General features: G+C 37.0%; 1 long non-coding RNA gene across 1 annotated transcript; it reads left to right on the top strand.

Annotated features, from left to right (window-relative positions):
* Positions 1 to 3,165: 3,165 nt before the first annotated feature.
* LOC112656649 (uncharacterized) lies at positions 3,166 to 16,068 on the top strand. The gene is made up of 3 exons (XR_003134550.3): positions 3,166 to 3,509; positions 6,534 to 6,764; positions 12,068 to 16,068. It is a non-coding gene; the product is annotated as an uncharacterized LOC112656649 (long non-coding RNA).
* Positions 16,069 to 16,487: the final 419 nt, after the last annotated feature.

Genomic DNA, 16,487 nt, shown 5'->3' with positions numbered 1-16,487 from the left:
TCCAGGTTTTAGTGTTGCTGTTAATAAGTTTTATATTCATGTGATCTTTTTCTTTTCTGTCTCCAAAGTTTTTAAAGATTTTTCTCTTTGTGATTTTCTGACATTATACAGGAATCCCTTACTATAAATCTTTTTTAAATCATTGTGTGGAATCTTGAAAGTCATTTCAATCTGGGAAATTTTGTACAGTTTTAATATATTCCCTCTCATCAAAACTCCAAGTGTTGAAAATCACATTGCCTGGATTTTTTTTTTTAAATTTATTTATGATAGTCACAGAGAGAGAGAGAGAGAGAGAGAGAGAGAGAGGCAGAGACACTGGCAGAGGGAGAAGCAGGCTCCATGCACCGAGAGCCCGACGTGGGATTCGATCCCGGGTCTCCAGGATCGCGCCCTGGGCCAAAGGCAGGTGCCAAACCGCTGCGCCACCCAGGGATCCCTGCCTGGATTTTTTATACAATTGTCTCACTTTCCCCCAACTTTATTTTCATGAAATTTGAATTTCTGCTATATATTTTTAAATTTTCAATATTTTGTTATCTCTGGTTTTGCTTTTAAAAAATTATAGGTCTTGTTCTCATTTCTTGGATGTAAAAGCCAATAATTATATCTGTATGTTTTGTTTTGATTTTTTTCTTTTTTTTTTTTTTCCTTTTTGTTTTGGACTGTTTGAGACTTTTCTCAAATGTCTAATGATCCTTTGATATTTACTTGTGTTAAGTTGATACATATGAAATTGTTATTTTTGTAGGTTAGAAATGGTTGAGTATTGGTAATTTCATAAGGTTTATTAAGCTCTGGATGGCTGGGTGGCTCAGTCATTTAAGCATCTTCCTTGGCTCAGGTCATGATCCCAGGGTCTAGGATGGAGCTCTGCCTTGGGCTCCCTGCTCAATGGGGAGTCTGCTTCTCCCTCTCCCTCTCCCTGCTCATTATCCTTGCTCTCTCTCTCAAATAAATCTTTTTTTTTTTTTTTTTTTTTTTAAAGCTGAAGCCCTAGATTTAGAGTGGAGGGGATGTTGAGAGTTTAATCATTTAGTATGTGGACTCTTATTTCATATTTTTGTCACTTTACTTTCACCCTCAGTAAGCCTCATTTGTTGAATATGGATCCTATCTTGTGCAACTTTTCCAGAAAGCAAATCTCTACTGCTGGATTAAAAATGGGTTAGTAGCATGAAAATATAAACAAAGGAAGAGGATCCCAAGATATAGCTATTTTTAAAAAGATTTTATTTACTTATTATAGAGACACTGAGAGAGTGAGAGAAACAGAGCACATAAGTGGGGTCAAGGGCAGAGGGAGAGGCAGACTCCCCACTGAGCAGGGCACCCTATATGGGGCTCGATTCTAGGACTCTGGGATCATGACCTGAGCTGAAGGCAGATGTTTAACTGATGAGTCACCCAGGTACCCCTAGAGATATAACTATTAAGAAATTTCAACTAATCCTATTTTCCAGTATACCCAGTAGTTTTATTTATTTTTTATTATAAATTTATTTTTTATTGGTGTTCAATTTGCCAACATATAGAATAACACCCAGTGCTCATCCTGTCAAGTGCCCACCTTGGTGCCCGTCACCCAGTCACCCCCACCCCCCGCCCACCTCCCCTTCCATCACCCCTAGTTCATTTCCCAGAGTTAGGAGTCTTTCATGTTCTGTCTCCCTTTCTGATATTTCCACTCATTTTTTCTCCTTTCCCCTTTATTCCCTTTCACTATTTTTTATATTCCCCAAATGAATGAGACCATATAATGTTTGTCCTTCTCCTATTGATTTATTTCACTAGCATAATACCCTCCAGTTCCATCCACTTTGAAGCAAATGGTGGGTATTTGTCGTTTCTAATGCCTAATATTCCATTGTATACATAAACCACATCTTCTTTATCCATTCATCTTTCGATGGACACCGAGGCTCCTTCCACAGTTTGGCTATTGTGGACATTGCTGCTATAAACATCGGGGTGCAGGTGTCCCGGCGTTTCACTGCATCTGTATCTTTGTATACCCAGTAGTTTTAGAAGGATCGACCTGAAGTGGGAAATTCCTAAACCTTTCTAGCATTCTGCAAGGGGCATCAGCTTACTTCTTGTTCACCTTGCTTATCCTTTCCTTGTATTTTGCTAAGTTAATTACCATTCATACATTCACTTTACAAAATTTTGACTTATGCTCTCAATTTCTGCACTCTCTTCTCCTGTATTATATGAGGCTTATGCCTATTTTATAGTTTGTTTTGGGGGAAGAGCAGAAATAAATGCATGTACTCAATCCCCAAGGTTTAATCCAAAGTTTTGGATTTAAAAATTGAGAACATTTAGTTTTCACCACTTATTGTGTAGGAACACAAAATTCCAGAAAAATGGTTTAGGTGCGTCATTCTAAATTCAGTTACAGAATTAGGACTAGTTTTCAGATCCCTAATTCTCAGTATTATTTCTGCTACACCATTATTTCTCATTACAGACCATTATTCTTTTCACTTTATCACACAAAGGACTAGATTTTTACTCAAGAGATTTAACTGTACTTCATCTTTAAGTAATTCAATAGCCAGAGACTATAGCAAATTCATTCCCTAATTCACTATTTGTATAAAGTGTTTTTCCATCATTGCCCCAATATCTATGTGCTCCAGTAGTGAATGATGAAGTATTTAAATTTTCACAAGTAGTGAAGCTAAAAGTAGACAGTTATTATTTTTATATATGGAATTAATATTTATAACCTAGAAAAAAATTTGTTCTGGGTTAGAGATGACAACTCTTTTTTTTTAAACAATTTTAAGAACAGAACAAATGAATCTCATGAATGATATGATCTTCTCATTCCTATCTCCACTCCATTTTTTATTATAATAAAGAATTTATAGTTCATTGAAATGATATAAATTCCCTAATTTAAAATCAATTACTACAGAAAAGTGCAAAGAAAAAGAGCAACAAATCATTATATACACCAAAACACAAATATGACCACTGCTACCATTTTGTAAACCAAATTTCACTCGTACCTCATGCATATATAGAGAAAGGAGATAAGCTGAGAGGAAAAGAGATTTGTCAACATAACTTTCTAACAATGGAATATTTAAGTAAAATATATTTAACTGTAATTGAAAGGAATTCAATTAAAAAAAGGAAATCAGATGAAAACTGCAGTAGTTATTGAACTTCAGATAAACAAGGCTTTATAAAGAAAGCATTAAGAAGAAGCTCTTTTAAACTCATGCTTCAATTTCACTCACTATAAATTGAATCCTTGTTTTAAAAGATTTCCATCCTTCTCAGAGACTAGCCCTTTAAATAACAGTTAAAAGTTGTGGACTCTGAGATCAAATGCCGCATGAAATTCTACCACTATCACTCAAAGTTGTATATATTTGGGCACATTTCTTAAGCTCTCCATGCTTCGGTTTCCCCAACTGTATTATAGAGCAAGGATAATAGCAGATACCTTATGTGGTGAGGATTTAGTCCTTAAAAATGCTGAAGAAAAACAGGTAAGCAAGTGTTACATATTATAACTCACTTTTGCCTTTTAAAATCCTTCAATTTGATTCTCGCTAGTCATATTTTTTCATTTATCATATTTGTATCTTTTCATATTCTGTTTTGTAAGCTTAATTTTACCGGTTTTTCTTAGCTTGGAGACCTATGTGTATGTTAGTTCAATATACATAACAATTTATTTTGCTATAGCTTCTTTATTTCTAATTTCTTTAAAGAAGGCTAGTTACTTTATTTTTTTTAAATTTTTTATTGGTGTTCAATTTACTAACATACAGAATAACCCCCAGTGCCCGTCACCCATTCACTCCCACCCCCCGCCCTCCTCCCCTTCTACCACCCCTAGTTCGTTTCCCAGAGTTAGCAGTCTTTACGTTCTGTCTCCCTTTCTGATATTTCCCACACATTTCTTCTCCCTTCCCTTATATTCCCTTTCACTATTATTTATATTCCCCAAATGAATGAGAACATATAATGTTTGTCCTTCTCCGACTGACTTACTTCACTCAGCATAATACCCTCCAGTTCCATCCACGTCAAAGCAAATGGTGGGTATTTGTCATTTCTAATAGCTGAGTAATATTCCATTGTATACATAAACCACATCTTCTTTATCCATTCATCTTTCGATGGACACCGAGGCTCCTTCCACAGTTTGGCTATCGTGGCCATTGCTGCTATAAACATCGGGGTGCAGGTGTCCCGGCGTTTCACTGCATCTGTATCTTTGGGGTAAATCCCCAATAGTGCAATTGCTGGGTCGTAGGGCAGGTATATTTTTAACTCTTTGAGGAACCTCCACACAGTTTTCCAGAGTGGCTGCACCAGTTCACATTCCCACCAACAGTGGAAGAGGGTTCCCTTTTCTCCGTATCCCCTCCAACATTTGTTGTTTCTTGCCTTGTTAATTTGCCCCATTCTCACCGGTGTGAGGTGGTATCTCATTGTGGTTTTGATTTGTATTTCCCTGATGGCAAGTGATGCAGAGCATTTTCTCATATGCATGTTGGCCATGTCTATGTCTTCCTCTGTGAGATTTCTCTTCATGTCTTTTGCCCATTTCATGATTGGATTGTTTGTTTCTTTGGTGTTGAGTTTAATAAGTTCTTTATAGATCTTGGAAACTAGCCCTTTATCTGATATGTCATTTGCAAATATCTTCTCCCATTCTGTAGGTTGTCTTTGAGTTTTGTTGACTGTGTCCTTTGCTGTGCAAAAGCTTCTTATCTTGATGAAGTCCCAATAGTTCATTTTTGCTTTTGTTTCTTTTGCCTTCGTGGATGTATCTTGCAAGAAGTTACTGTGGCCGAGTTCAAAAAGGGTGTTGCCTGTGTTCTTCTCTAGGATTTTGATGGAATCTTGTCTCACATTTAGATCTTTCATCCATTTTGAGTTTATCTTCGTGTATGGTGAAAGAGAGTGGTCTAGTTTCATTCTTCTGCATGTGGATGTCCAATTTTCCCAGCACCTTTTATTGAAGAGACTGTCTTTCTTCCAATGGATAGTCTTTCCTCCTTTATCGAATATTAGTTGACCATAAAGTTCAGGGTCCACTTCTGGGTTCTCTATTCTGTTCCACTGATCTATGTGTCTGTTACTTTAAACCCCTTAATGGCTCATAATCCCTCTCAACCCAACGGATCAAATCTAATCTCAGGATTCTAACTCTTGGCAACATCTTTAGCCCCTTATCAACCTGTCCTGGCCTATCAGGTACTATCCAGGTCTTCCATTCCTCCAACAATATATCCAACATGTTTTCTTTCCATGGATATGCTAGGTTCTTAAAACTTTTATGCCTTGGTACATGATGTTGTTTTTATTTGGCATACCATTTTTTCTCCAGACTGCTTAGCAATTATTTACTTAACTTGCAACATACATTTTTCCATTTTATTTTATTTTTTTAAAATTTTTATTTATTTATGATAGTCACAGAGAGAGAGAGAGAGAGAGGCGCAGAGACATAGGCAGAGGGAGAAGCAGGCTCCATGCACCAGGAGCCCGATATGGGATTCGATCCCGGGTCTCCAGGATCGTGCCCTGGGCCAAAGGCAGGCGCTAAGCCACTGCGCCACCCAGGGATCCCCAGTTTTCCAATTTTAATAGGTGACATCACAGTTCTTCTAATCATTCAGTTCCTAAACCTAGGAGTTATCCTTTATTTTTTCTCTCTACCTCATACCCCCTATCCAATCCTTCAGTAAATCACTTCACCTCCAAACTGTATCTTAAATACAACCACTTATCATACTGTTCACTGCTAGGATCCTGGTCCAAGTCATCATCATGTCTTGCATGGGTGACTCTATGGAATTCCTACATCTTTCCTCTAATTTGGCCTTTTATTGTTCACTCTTTATACAATCAGAACAATTCTCACCTCCCTTCTAATGCAAAATTGTGTTGGTTTTATGAGAATCCTGAGGCTTTTCTAAAATGTTATTTTTGGGACGCCTGGGTGGCTCAGTGGTTGAGCATCTGCCTTTGGCTCAAGGAATGATTGTAGTCTGGGGATCGAGTGCCATGTCGGGCTCTCTGCAGGGAGCCTGCTTCTCCCTCTGCCTGTGTCTCTGCCTCTCTCTCTCTCTATGTCTCTCACGAATGGATAAATAAAATCTTAAAAAAATTAAAATGTTATTTTTGTTGGATGATGCTATAAAATATTTTTTAAAGTTATAATATCTAATAAGTATGTAATGAAAGAGATACTCTTAGAGATTGAATTTCATAATCTAACAAAAAGTCTTTGATTTCTAATCGGGATATATTATTGTCCTTTTTTTACACTAGGAGGTAACTTCACTACCTTTATTTCCAAAATTCAAGGTGCATTCAAAAAATGAATATTCATTTTCTCATGAAATTTTGAAGATTTTTGTAGCCTATGAGTCAATGACTGTAAGTTGGGAAATTTACTTTAGATTCCTAGATGTGTGAGTCATTTTACATAATTATATTTCTGAAGAATCCTTTGGTATTTAAAAGTTGTCTTGTCTTTATTCTCTGTGAAACAGGTGCCATCTTTTTCTATCAGACCTAAGATTTTCTCTATAGCAGTTTCACTTCTGATATTTCAACTGATAAGAAAGGAAAAAAGGAAGAAAAATAAAGAAGAAAGAAAGGAAGAAAAAAATTTTAAAAGGAAGGAAGGAAAGGAGGGAGAGTAGGAACGATAGGTAGATGGAGAGAAGAAAGAAGGAAACAAAATGTAATGCATGAAAAATCTCTGCATCACTGAAGCCAAGGTGAGAGGTTAATACTTTATTAGCAATAGAGTACCAATAATAATAATAGCAGCAAGTGCTATTTATTGAATACTCTCTATGTGCCAGGCTCACGCCAAAACATTTTTTAAGTATCTTCTCATTTAATATCCATGGTACAATTTAATGTTGGTGCCACAAGATAGTAAGTACATTGCTCTAGGTCACCCAGCTAGTGGATAACATTGCCAAAACTTAAACCCAGTCTCCTAACCTGATGCTCTGACACTATCTGATACTCTTACAGTATCTCTCATCATTAAATAATGAATAAAAATACAAAAATATCCTTCAAGGTTGAGTTAAGAAACTGGAAATATTTGTGGTTATGGTTTTTGTTTCCTCCATTGAAAAATAGATTATGTTTCACAGTTTTAAATCACAACAATTCCATTAGCATTCAGCTTTTGCTGTGAAAGAGCTTGGATTTTTGCCATAAAATGCCCTTTAAAGTGAAATTTGGCCAAACTGTAGCCTAGGAACAATAGTGGGGCAGAATTGATCTATTAAAATGAAATTGCCAGACTTGAGTGGTCTAGCAACCATAATGCATTATGCTGAATACAGAGATTCCAAAGTATTTTTTAATGCCAACAAAGCACTAATTTTTCATGTTCAGAGATGTTCACAAATAATTTACTTAATTTATTTCACTTATTTTGGAAGCATGGAATAATACCAGCTATAAACCACAGCTAGAAGAGAATGCACTTCCCCTGATTCCCTACCCAACCCGAAGGTATAGGAACGTAGGGTAGGGAATAGCCTGAAACGTAGTTTACAGAATTATTGCCTTATCTGGTATTTTAAGACTCTTGGTTGTAAGTGACAGAAATTCAAAAGAGCTTAACACAAAATTTATCGATTCCTATAAATATAAATTTTGTGGGTATTTGCCTCTAGCTATGTCTGGATCAACACTGTTGTCAGGAACCTGCTTCATTTCAGCTTCCAAATTTGCTTCTTCTGTTTTTTCTAAATTCCCTGGCAAGCAATATTTAAATGGTGGCAAAGATGGTAAATATTCTGTATTTAGTTTAGAAACATCATAAGAATAAAAGTGCCTCTGTCCTTGTCAATTCAGTTAGTTTCTGGAATGGCTAACATTGGCTCCTTTTATGCCATGTACTCATCCCTGAGTAATTACCAAGGCCAAGGCTATGGAGTGCTCTGAATGACCACTTGAGTTTGGCAAATTCATTTCAATAGGTCAACTGTACTCCACTATTGCCCTTAGTGTACAATTTGGCCAAATTTCATTTTAAAGGGCATCCATCTACTCCTGAGGCTGAGGACTTGAGTCATTTCCACTCAAACGTCATGGTGGGGAAGTAGAAGTGGCATTGTTCCTGTTCCTAGAAGAAAGGGACATAGAGGTTAGCCAAAAAAACAAAAGAAATCTAGACATCTGGATTTTTTTTTTCAAGTAACAGAGAAATACAGTAATCTCTTACAATAGCTCACTTTATTGGCACAAAATTCTACTTTACGCTAGTTTACTTCAGTTCAACTTTACCATGTTTGGGCATATTTAGGTCCTAACTAAGCCTGGATCTCTAATAATTTGTCTTAGCAAGAATTAGAAAGAGAACTAAGTATCAGCATAGAAAATGGAGACAAAGTGAGCTATAGAACAGGAATAGAACTGTTTAGGGATAAACTTAGGAAACGTAAGAAATGATAAATCCTACTTTAGAGACCTTCCGACTTTAGTTACACAGGGTGTGTCACGGGGACTGATGATGTCTGCTTTGGAATGACTTTATCTTGGATAGAATCAACATCTTATGCCTCCCTATGTATTAAGAGAGAGTTAAAAAAATTAGCAACACAATTAAACTTCTTCCATCACTAGTATCAAAGTTATTCTGTCTCCAGGATTGTGGTTAAATGTAGGAGGTGAGACTAAATAACTATAAATCATAAAATCATAAAGATATTATGATATTATAAACATTTAGTTGAAGGAATAGGTATAGAGCATAGATTTTAGCATTCATATTCTAAGACAAGAAAACTTAATCAATGAGTGCCTGGTTGAAATTGCAGGGAAGAAAAAGTAAATTCTTAAATATTCATCATGAAGAAGGAAATGCAAATGAAAATTAACTGTACAGTATTATTATTATTATTATTATTATTAACCAGGAATAATAATAGCATTTCACTAGTAGAGCTGCTGTGAAGATTAAATGAGATGATAATGTGCCATGCTAGGCTCAAGGGAAAGAGAGAGAGGGAAAGTATTAGGCTCTGTGATGCTAGAGTGCAGTTCAGATTCCAGTCTATAGCCTAGATTTAGTCTGCCAGTCCCTGGGAAGCTTGAACTCATTCAAAGAGCTGCAGTTCATCTAGGGAAGCTTCTACATTTACAGAAAACACCCTGTTAGCAATCTTCTAGTCTCTCAGCCCCTTTTGGCTCCACTCCAATCCATTTTAGCTCTTTAGCCTCCCCTCTTAAGATGCATTTTCTGTTAGTCTTGATTTACATACTGCTTAAACATTGGCATTTAAGGCGAGTCTAGGTTTTTCTCTCTCCCTATTTATCAACCTCTATATCCCACTAGACCTGTTAATTCTTTCTCATGAATATTCTAAACATCTCCCATCCTGGTTTCCATGACTCAGGTGTGGACTCTGATTGTCAAACCGTTGAGACTATGATGTGGGTATTTATTGTTTCTCTTCTCTTCCTTTTCAAAGTTTTCCTCCATAGAGCAACAGGAAGTAATCTTCACCAAAGATAAATTTGGCATTTTACTTCCTAGTTCATATTCTTTGACAACCTCTGATCTACAGGATAAAATCTATAATCCTTCATTAGACCCTCAAAGATCTCAATGATGTCTCCTGCCAACTACGCAGCCTAAATTCCTTACCCCCAGGGCCACCCAATAGTTTGGGTCTTTAACCTCCAGCCATCTAAATGACCTGTGGTTCCCTGAACTTTCCATGCTCTCTACACTCTAAATTTGTACCTGCTCTCCCCTCTTCTTAGGACCCTCTCCTTCTTCCACATTCCCCAAAAAACTCTTGTTTTTCTTAAATTTCAGTTCCAATGTTATTTTTTTCTGTGAAATATTCCCTGGCATTGAAGGTCATTTGCTTTTGTCCAATATTTACTGGGTCCCTAATATGCACTAGTCCTTAAATGCTCCTTCTGTTATGTTTCCACTGATCTATTCATTTATAGATGTGTTCTTATTGTGGCGCATACACACACACACACACACATATATACATATATATATATATATATTTTTTTTTTTTTTTGAGATTGAGAGAGAGCATGAACAGGGAGGGGCAGAAGGAGAGAGAGAATCTTAAGCAGACTCCACATCCAGTGCAGAGCCTGATATAGGGCTCAATTTCATGACCCTAAGATCATGACCTAAGCCAGAATCAAGAGGTAGACGCTTAGCTGACTGAGCCATCCAGGTGCCCCATGCCATATTTTTTGTTGTTGTTTTCTGCCTCTTTCTAAAACACTTGAAGACTCAAAAGAACAAGAAGTATGCATTTTAATCCAATCCCTATTGCAGAGAATAGTACATAGCACAAAATAGGTACACACATAATTGCTGAATGAAAGAATTTATTTGGAAGAACAGGCAAATTAAAGAGGCAGTTGGGTTAGAGCAGTAAAATGGGAATCATCCTACTGGGAGTTATTAAACTATGATCCTTGCCTATTCCTCTTCAGAGGGGCCCTGGGCAATCATACTGAATAGTTTTTGTTTTTGTGTTGCTCCCCTCCTTCTGTTTTCCCTCCTTTCTGCATGAGATAGGTGTTCACGCCAATTGACTGGTATTGCCCACTTAACACTAAGATTAGTGAATGGGCTAATTTTGTGGAATACCTATTAGTATAGATAAACCTGAGACCAGCAACCTTTGTGGCTACACAGTGGACCCATGAGGGCAGCAACGATTGTGCTTTAGATGATCTAGGATTGGAGCATCTAAAAGATCTCCAAGGCTTACTTGAGCCCCTAGGATCAGAGACATGGACATAACAAAATGCCTATGGGGATCCAGATTCCAGGGATGAGAAGAATGAGAAAAACTTAGGATTGGTGTCTCGATGAAAACTCATGGGAAAAAAATGATAGAAAGGACAAAGCGCAACTTGAACACAATAGCACAGAATAGAATTTAAAGAGATGAATACAGTATAATGAAGGCTTTCTACTTTTAAAAGAAATTGGTAATCTAAATATATATGTGTGTGTGTGTGTATATATATATTATATATATATATATATATATATATATATATATATATATATATTTATCTCAGCACAGGCTCTAGAGAGCATTGAAATCTCAATTCATGATCTTGAAGATCAAGGGTTAGAAATATCATAAAGCACAGAGCAAAAAAAGGATTAAAATCACGAGGAAAAAGATTTGGTGGGATAAAAAGCAAAATCACTGTTGAACTGCTACTAGTGATTCCCTCTGTTGAATAATGGTCATTATAGGGATACCTGTGTGGCTCAGTGGTTGAGCATCTGCCTTTGGTTCAGGGCATGATCCTGGTCCTGGGATCAAGTCTCCCATCGAGCTCCCTGCGAGGAGCCTGCCTCTCCCTCTATGTCTCTGCCTCTCTCTCTCTCATGAATGAATAAATAAAATCTTAAAAATAAATAAATAAAGTTAAATAAAAAAAGATAATGGTCATTATAGGAGGAGAAAGAGAAAAGGAAGGGAAGGCACAATTTAGAGGCGGATGGAGCAGTGCACGGGTAGAGATGAGAGAGGAGAAGAGTGGGTGAAGGACAAAGAAAAAGACTACATTAGAAGGTGGTATGATAAATCCTATTTATCAATCATTCTATATGTGAGTGCATGTAAGGGTAGATTATTTTGTGTATATGTATTATCTATTAGAAAAAGCTAATTTCTATGGATTTTGTGGTGGCCACAAGTGAAAAAAAGACAATCCAGGGTAATATGTAGAATCTGAAGCTCTTTTGATTTTAAAAAAGAAAAATGAAAGCCCTGTGTCTGTGTTATATATGTGTATGGGAGTGTGTGCATGTAAGTGTCTCTGTGTGTCTATAGATAGGAGAAGAAATAAGAGAACAGAAATTATCTTCATGTTGTTTAACTTGTTACCAGAATCATGTATTGCTTTTGCAATTCAGAAAACATCAAATTAATAAACTACAATAAGAATGTTTAAGGGGCTAATTTCTGGGTAATTTAACAAATAGAATGAGGTTCTATGCATAATAAAAATCATCTTTTGGTGATATCAAATCAATGCATTTTCTCCTCAGAAATATCTGCCTGCAGTTCTCCAGAGAGCTTCCACATCAAGAGCCGTCCCCGAAAATTATTGGTGGTTCTTTTTATGGTGAGAGAGAAGCAAATACCTCCTCCACAAAGACCACCGCACCATGAGGCTTGCTCCTTAAGTGAGGAAGAAGGAAATGATGCTGAGAAGTAATTCTTACAAGAGGTAGAACATCACCCCTGAGGGGGCATTTTGGAAAACTGTAGGGCTCTTTTGTTATTGTTGTCACACAATGCTTGGAGGCTGCATTTTACATGTAATGAGTAGAGTCCCGGGATTCTAGACAGAGCGAGTGACCCAATTTTTTGAAATAAAGTAGAATCCTAAGCCACAGAAGACATTCATGCAGGAAGAAAACTTGTTTAAAGTCATCTTGAGCCTGGAACCTACCTCCATCTGACATTAAAGACAAAAAGTATTTTTGCCCTCTTTTAATACATACTAAACTTTCTAAAAGTGTTACAACCTACAGAATAAGTTATAGGAAAGTCATACTTTGTTTCACTTGCAACTTTATTGTGATTGGTCAGTGTTTCAGAATATCATCAACAAAGTACTCATGGAATTTGAGTCTCTATACAGAATTTATAATAATTTCATGCAGGAAGATTCTGCATGTAGACTGTACCAATGGACTGATTCAGTAGGTCTTTCCTTGTAATATGACTAAGCACTTGTTTACATTTTGAAATACATAAAGGATAAATTACTTGTTTTATTTCTCTATTTATTATAGTTAAGATATGATATGGATTTTTTGAAGTTATGTGAGGAGAGTTATGTTATCTATGATTTCCACTTCAGAATAGCAAAGGTAGGGGCACAAATTATTTATTATTGAAGGGTATATTGTGTCTGATAGGATGACAATGACTCCAGCCCTTGGAGTGTGAGTATGACAAGGGAGCACAGAGTAAGGAAGCAGATGCCAGGTAGAGTCCTGGATTTTCCTCCACCTCAGGGCTCACATTTTCAACCTAGTGTGTCATAGACACATCCAGATGGGTGAGGGAGCTTCACATCACTGTATCAGTGGCATGCTTCACTGAGTAGTTAGAAGAGGGGTTGTCAATATCTAGGAGAATCCTCATACCCAGCATGGCCCAGTAGCTAGGGAGCTGAAATGGCAGGAGGAGATAGGGAAGCCTGAGGCAGCATTTCTGCTTCTTATTTCCTATATTCAGAAGTTCCTACATTCTCAGCTGAGAAACCACAGAGCTTTGAAGAGAGTTGATGAATCTGCAGAGGGCTAATCTTAGAGCAAAGAGAAGCAGCAGGGTGGGAAGTTGTAACAGAGAGCCGAGCAGTGGGTACCACCTGTCACCCCAAGTCTTTGAAACTGAACAATCATCCATCCAAGAAACAGAGTAAATGAATTACTCTGAAGTCAGACCTGTAAAAATGCAGAAGGAGCTGGCATCTCTTTCCCTCTTCTGGCATGAGCTCACATACATCTACACACCAAAAGGTGGGAAAAATATGATCCTGGGCATTTTACCTAGAGATGCTAAGTATTTATATGCAGATACTAAGTGAAGATACTGAGTTCACTTGAGCATCCTGGACTGGATTAAGTCTAATGCTTTTCCTTGTTATCCAGTGGAATAGCACATCAGTTATTAGGAAAATGCAAAATTTGCATTGTTTTTACTACTTAAATGCAGCAAAAGTGAAATTACAACCTGGCGGCAAATGTAAATATTTTAAGACACTGTTTTTATTTTTGGATGGAAGGAAGATTTTAGAAGCAAGAGTTTACTGGGCACTTGAGGTCAAAGGGGGATATCTCTAAGTTGGGAGGTAGCAGAGAAAGGGGAATTTCCAGACACAAGCCAAGTGTTTTCACTTGACAGTTTTGCCTTGGGCCTATCCTGTTCGCCTTTATCTAGGCTCAGATAACTGGAAGCTGAGGCCAAAGGCTTGTCCTTTGTTCTGCATGACAGGGTCCAGCCTAAGCAAGAATTATATTAGAATCTATTATAGGGAAAGGGGAGGAAGAGAAAGGACACAGCTTTGTGGAAGTATTTTTCTTCTAAAATTCTTCTGCATGATTTTGCTTCCCAAATATAGTTCTAAGATGTGTATGAGTTCCTTTAATTTTTTCTCCCTTTATTATCTGTTTTTTCTTCTTTCCTGCTCTAAGCATTCTTGTTTTTATTGATTTTGGACTTCAACCACGGTGCATTTTGTGGGAAATGGAGAGAGTTTTAAGAGTGAGTCAATAAATTTAGTGCTAGGACAGAGGAAACACACTCAACAGAGGGTTATGGCCAACCTATTTGCCTACATTCTCAATTTACTGTGCTAGGGATTTGGTTTAAGTTGTGGATAAAGATATTTAATGATTTTAGGAAAGCATATGCAGATGCCAGTCACAGGAATTTAGATATCAAAAAGAAGGGGTTTATTTAGACATTCAACAAATATTTATTGCACAATAAATACTCTAGCTGTTGGTGATACAACAATGAAAAGGAAAAAAACCAGATATTGTTCCTCTTTTCATGAGGTTTTAATTTTGTGTGGGGAAGAGAAACAATAAACAAATAAGTAAAAAATAAATAATATGTGTGTGTCCAGTGACACTAGCACTATAAAGAAAAACACAGCAGGTTAGTGGATTAATAGTGATTGCCTAGGAAGGGAGAGCACATAGCCATTTTTAAGAAGTCCTTTTCTGAGAATGTGACATTTGGGAAGAGACCTAAGTGAAATAGGGACCTAATGACTCTGATGTTTAGAGAGTATCTTTTCAGGTAGAGACTAGCAAATACAAAGGCCCTCAGGCAAGAGTGTGCCTGGGATATTCAAAGACAGCAAGGAGTCTATGTGGCTAGAACAGGGTGATGAAAGAGGGGAGTCATGACTCAGTTGGCAATAATCAAGTCAGGGTCGTGCCTCAGAAACCACTGAAAAGACATTTCCCCCCACTGAGTGATTAGGATGCCATGGAGTTTTGTTGAGCAGAGCAGTGAAATAATCTGATCTAGGTTTTAGCCAAATCAATTTGGCTGCTGTATTGAGAGTATCAGGAAAAAAACAGAAGTTAAGAGGACATTGATATAGGAGCAGGATGGAAATAGATATCTTAGATGATGACAATATAAAATGTGTCCAGAAGGAAGTAGTAGTTGACTACTTGCTGCTAGGAAGGTAAGTAAGGTTGTCCACTGGATTTGGCAACACGGGAAAGCATGATGTTGACAAGAGCTGTTTCCATAGAGTTGGGGTTGAAATACTGCTTGGAGTGCTTTCAGGAGACTAGGGGAGGAAGTGGAGACATTAATAGAGACAAAATTTTTATCAGTTTTATGTAAAAGAGCAGAAATGAAAAAGTGAGGGGAGAAATAGAAGATGGGATCTAAAATGAGGATGTAAGATCAAGGAACGTTTGTTTTGATTTGTTTGTTTTAAGATGGGAGTTATACCACATTCTTGTATTGATTATTCCACTAGATAAGGGATAAGTGATGGCTCAAGGGAGGTTAGGAACATTTAAAAAACAAAACAAAGTCCTTGAGTAAGGCAAGTGAGATGGGGGTCTAGTGCAAACACCCTGGTGAGGTTATATGGAGGAGATGACTTTATCTTTTTTCTGCTTAATGATGTATAATGGACAAATAGAAATTGTATATATTTCAGGTGTACAATTTAATGCTTTGATATATGTATACACTGTGAAATGACCACTGCAATCAAACTGATTAACATACCTACCACCTCACGTAGTTATTGCTTTTCTGTGTGTAGTAAGAACACTTAAGAGCTATTCTTGGCAAATGTCAAGCATACAATATAGTATTATTAACTGTAGTCACCATACTGTATATTAGATCTGTAGAACTTATATTCATCTTGCACAATCAAAACTTTGTATCCTTTGACCAACATTTCCCATTTCTCCCAACTCCTGGAAACCACCATTCTACTCTATGTAAGTTCAACTATTTTAGATTCCATGTATAAATGAGATCATGCAGTGTTTGTCTTTTGTGTCTGGCTTATTTCATTTAGCATAATGTCCTCCAGGTTCATCCAGGCTATCACAGATGTCAAGATTTCCTTCCTTATCTGTTATATCAGATGTACTGTTAAACACATTCATGTTTTAATTTCAATAATTATCATTTTCAATTCTGTTAAAAAAATAAGATTTTCTTCCATATTTAATGGCTGATGATGATATTTGTGTGTGTGTGTGTGTGTGTCTGTGTGTGTGTGTGTGTGTGAGTACATTTTCTTTATCCATTCATCTGTAGACAGACACTTAAGTGGTTTCCATATCTGGGCTATTGGGATAATGCTGCAATGAACACAGGGGTACGTATATCTCTTCAAATTAACTACTTTTATTTCCTTTGGATATACACTGAAGTGGAATTGCTGTATCATATGGTAATTCT

The sequence above is a fragment of the Canis lupus genome, chromosome 37, assembly GCF_003254725.2.
Source record: "Canis lupus dingo isolate Sandy chromosome 37, ASM325472v2, whole genome shotgun sequence".
Classification (NCBI taxonomy): domain Eukaryota; kingdom Metazoa; phylum Chordata; class Mammalia; order Carnivora; family Canidae; genus Canis; species Canis lupus.
This window is presented reverse-complemented; position numbering and strand designations above follow the sequence as displayed.